General features: G+C 40.4%; 1 long non-coding RNA gene across 1 annotated transcript; it reads right to left on the bottom strand.

Annotated features, from left to right (window-relative positions):
- Positions 1-3,314, bottom strand: LOC135574314 (uncharacterized). The gene is made up of 2 exons (XR_010465325.1): positions 3,132-3,314; positions 1-1,857 (listed from the first exon to the last, which is right to left on the bottom strand). It is a non-coding gene; the product is annotated as an uncharacterized LOC135574314 (long non-coding RNA).
- Between the last annotated feature and the right edge of the window lie 1,549 nt (positions 3,315-4,863).

Genomic DNA, 4,863 nt, shown 5'->3' with positions numbered 1-4,863 from the left:
TTGAACCTTGTAGAAGTTTATTTAATGTTGGTGAAAAACATTTGAAAGTAGCTCTCATAGCTTTCACTGTATTTCCTCGTTTAAATGATCTCTTTGAAACATCTCTTGTTAGTGTCTTCAGAGACTATCTGAAAAGAATAGCCAGAATGGGATGTCAGAAATCACACTAAGATATTCCCTTAGTGTTACTCTGAAAAAGGAAGCCTTCTATTGCCTGGCGAAAGAATGAAGAATGCTGCTCATTCTCTGTGGATATGGGGGTTTTTCAAATGGTGCCGGATGTCTTCCCGTCTGTAGCAGAGTAAATGTTTGTACAAATAAAAGTAATTCTGGCATAAGCACAGATTAGTAGCTGACAGTAGCCATTTGCTGGTGATGACTGAAGGAGAAAAAAGGCATGGGAAATCTCTGAATCTTGGCTAGCGTAGTCACGTGGCAGGAATTCCTCTAAAGCCCACCAGTGAAAACAGTAGGATAGATTCCCATAACTAACTGGTTGGCTGAGGGACCTGTTTGTGGTCAGAAAAGGGCTATTGTCGGTAGCATTCTGGCTAAAATGTTAGCATTTACTGTGTTAGCCTTTACTTATTCAAATTTAAGCATTTAGCATTTTAGTGGAATACAGTTATATTTTCAACCTCAATATTTTTTTCATGGATATTTGCCACTAAGGACTAATGTCTAATGTACAGAGCAGGGCAGATACAGTGCCTTCAGAAAGTATCCAGACCCCCATTTTTACATGACAGCCTTATTCTAAAATGTATGAAATATATATAGGTGTGTACCTTTCCAAATCATGTCCAATCAATTGAATTTACCAAAGGCAGACTCCAATCATGTTGGAGAAACAGCTCAAGGATGATCAATGCAAACAGGATACACTTGAGCTCAATTTCGAGTCTCATAGCAAAGGGTCTGAATACTTATGTAAATAGGATATTTCTGTTTTTATTTTTAACACATTTGCAAAATTTCTAAAAAAATATATTTTCGCTTCGTCATTATGGGGTATTGTATGTAGATTGCTGACATTTTTTTCAATTTTATTTTGTATTTTAGAATAAGGCTGTAATTTTACAAAATGTGTAAAACAGTCAAGGGGTCTGAATACTTTCCGAAGGCACCCTATGCCAACCAAATATACCAACCAGTAACTAGCCTATTAGCAAAACTGGACCATTAAGGTAGATGGTTGGTGATTGATAACCATCACACTTCAAGTTTGGAAGTCACACATGTTCAAAAGAGCTGACTGAAAGGGACATGTTCTCCTATTGTATCAGGCTGTTCCACCTAAATGGATTGAAATGGCATTGGAATGACATCTATTAAAATGCAAACAGACCTAGCCCCCAAGCAACGTTCCCTCAAATTTTTGTGGGGCACTGAGCAAATTTTAGGTCTTGTGAGCAGAAACTTGAACATTATGATAATTTTGTGCAACTTCCAGCACGCGTTTACAGTCAACGCTGACATTGTACCCTTAGTTTTAGACAGTAGCCAAAAGAGACTACCAACAAAAACCAATGGTGTGAATCCCATAACATTTTCTTCAAAGAAGTAGGAGGTGAAGATCTCCTGCACAAGGATTGCCTCTCTTGCTGCGTTGTTGGAACCCATCCTTGAAACATCCTGCAGAGCAGCAGACTATTCCTCTGACACACGGCGGCAAGCTGCAGATCCCCTCCTGGTCCTCGTGTCTATCCTCATGAAGTTATGCAGGACACAGGTAGCCTTCACACACCTGAATTCCCCCAGGAGGCAGTCCCAGATGGCTCTGGTCACCCAACCTTGCAGTGCCCTACACTGTAACTGTAGGCAATCGTTTTGAAAGAATCTCCAGTTACAAGGTATCTGTAGGAATATGGAAGATAATGTCATTATTAGACTTTTACATCACCAGGTCATTGTGGATTACTGAAGTATAATATCCCGTATAACAAATCATGATAACATTTGATTGATAGATGCATGTGCACACACATGTGCATGTGTAGCATGTGACAACAGGATCATATCAAGGATAGCATCACAAATGAATACATAAATAACACTTGAATCTTGATGATGAGTTGATAATTTGTGTCAGCAAACAAAACAAAAAGTTCACCCCTTTAAGCCCCCCAGGACTGAGAACCACTGCTCTTCATTGGGACCTCATATGTAGACATTCTTTCACAGCTCTCTTTATATGACAGAAAACCTTACAAGAAACAGACCTCAATATACTCAAATTACACCACACTGAATATTATGTTACTTTTATCTCTGTCCTCACTTCTAGGGACTGGAACTACACAAGTACCTGACCTATCCAGAATAGCCTTGTCACACCCTGGTCTGTTTCACCTGTCCTTGTGCTTGTCTCTACCCCTCTCCAGGTGTCACCCATCTTCCCCACTTATCCCCTGGGTATTTAGACCTGTGTTTTCTGTCTGTCTGTGCCAGTTCGTCTTGTTTGCGAAGTCAACCAGCGGTTTTCTCTCAGCTCCTGTTTTTCCCAGTCTCTCTTTTTCTCGTCCTCCTGGTTTTGACCCTTGTCTGTCCTGAGCCCGCCTGCCTGACCACTCTGCCCCTGACCGCGAGCCTGCCGCCGCCCTGTACCGTTTTGGATTCTGCCCTGGCTATGAACGCTTGCCTGTCCCCAACCTGCCTTTTGTCTATCCCTTGGATTATAATAAATACCAAAGCTCAAACCATCTGCATCTGGGTCTCGCCTTGTGTTGTGATAAGCCTACTCTCTCACTTAGACAGTTGGGGCTGCTCTCCTTTCACTCTCCTCCATGGTTGTTAGCTAGCTACCTACAAATGTATTTTGAGTTTTTTTTTACAGTGATGAATACATCAATATAGCTAGCTAAAATGAAGTTAGGTAGCTAGTGATACTTAATTCACTTAGCTAGCTATCGATACATTATGTAAAGTTGGCTAGATAGCTAGCTACCCAACTAGCTTGCTCATTTAGCAGCTAATTTGAGTTAGACTGCACTGTAGCTCACTAGTTAATAATACCTTTTTAAAAAAACAACATTTTCCAAATGTATTTTTTTCTGACTTGAATACGTTATCCCACCAGAGCGTTTTAGAGCATATTACTATTGAACTGTTTACCAATTTAATAACCAGACCTTCATACAAACTTTATATGCTGAATTCTTGATGCACAATCGAACATCCTGCCATATGCTGCCAACGGGGCAATTTACCGCTTGCTACTGAACATGCCCCGTCATGCATCTCTGCACAGCATGGCATTTCTTCTGAGCAGCAGTACTTCTGCGCAGCAGAGTGAGCGGACGCACTTCCATTCACAGAAAACAACACACGGGAGGATTACCCGTTAATTGAATCACATCACCATTAATCATGAACCACATTGGTGATTATTTTGTACATACAGATTTTGATTCAGGCAAGTGTGGCATGCTGTGATGTTCTGTGAAGTGCACCAAAAAATACTTCATCTTTATACAGCCTTTCTGTGGAGTGGGTCCACAGTTTTCAACGCTCTCAAATTTCAAAACAAAAGCCTTGGAGTAGACATATGTAGACAAATGTGGGTAGTGCTAAGATCATGAGAAAGCATATCGTATCGATACTGTATGTTAGCATAGCCGTGCGGGGATGTCTGTCAACAGTTCACTGTCTACGCATGTCAACACACAATGTGCTGACTCTACAGATTTCACAACAGGGACACTTGGGTAATAATGGTGTTTAAGTGAGAGCTCAGAAACCCATTTAGACCTGTCAGATCTTCTACGGAATCTAATCTGGCTATAAAATACATATGTCATATATAGTATGCTTGTGAATGATCATCTATCATTGTTTCTTTGATAATTGCCTGTAGGACAGTAGTTAACATGAGGTATGAGCACATGTCAAAGCTGTCATTCCAATGAACAGGTTCATACATGTTTGATGGAAAAATGAAGAACATTTCAGTGAATGAAGACAGCTCCCTCAGCAGTGTCAGATGACCACAGTTGGGACATTGCAAACCAGTGTCTTGTTCAGTAGGTACCAAATGGCAAGAAAGGTTTTGATATACTCCCTGAGCTATCTTTCATTTTCTGGTTCAAAATCAAACTATAGGGTCAAACCGAGCCAAGCCAGGACAAGCTGTAAAAGAACCAGCACAGTACAGTCCGGGTTGGCCCTATAGTGGCATAAGTGCAATATTTTGAAAGTACTGAACCGACCACACTTCAAAATCGGAAGACCTTTGCCTCAACGAGTAATGATCTGTACTTTAGACAGACGTTTGTCTGAGTTTTGTCTACGTTATGTGCTTTAATGTGCCATTAATTATATCCATGTTTTTTGACGCACCAAACTGGACATTTTCTGTGGCCAATTGCGAGGTTTGTGTCGTGTCTCACATGCTTGTTCAAACACTTTAGCCTCTAGCACCATGGCATGATCTAAAACAGACTAAGGGATCCACGGCGTGAACATATTTCTGCGGTAATTATCGCCTGGAGACATGCAACGGCACCGGGCGACATTCCTCTCTCCACGGTGCAAAGGTGAAAGACAGCATTTGTGTCACAAAATGGCCACCATGAAATCCACTTCCAAGAAGAGATCAACAGAGTATGCTATTCTTAATCAGCAGCAGTATGTAACCTATACCTTCAATGTTTACTTCTGTATTTGGCTAAGTACATAATAGATTGGTACAGTGGCTAGGGCTCTATAAAATCTGTTATATATTTTTTTACATGATACCATGTCGTTTTTTCCCAAATTCCATTTTCTCCGTTTTGTTTCTCCAGATTTGGTTTTATTTCAACAACAAAAAATCTTCATTTTTTTCCCTTTCAAAATCACAATTTTTTAATAATAGAAAAATAA

The sequence above is a fragment of the Oncorhynchus nerka genome, linkage group LG12 (genome assembly GCF_034236695.1).
Source record: "Oncorhynchus nerka isolate Pitt River linkage group LG12, Oner_Uvic_2.0, whole genome shotgun sequence".
Classification (NCBI taxonomy): Eukaryota; Metazoa; Chordata; class Actinopteri; order Salmoniformes; family Salmonidae; genus Oncorhynchus; species Oncorhynchus nerka.
The sequence above is the reverse complement of the archived record's forward strand: the minus strand, read 5'-3'. Positions and strand labels throughout refer to the sequence as shown.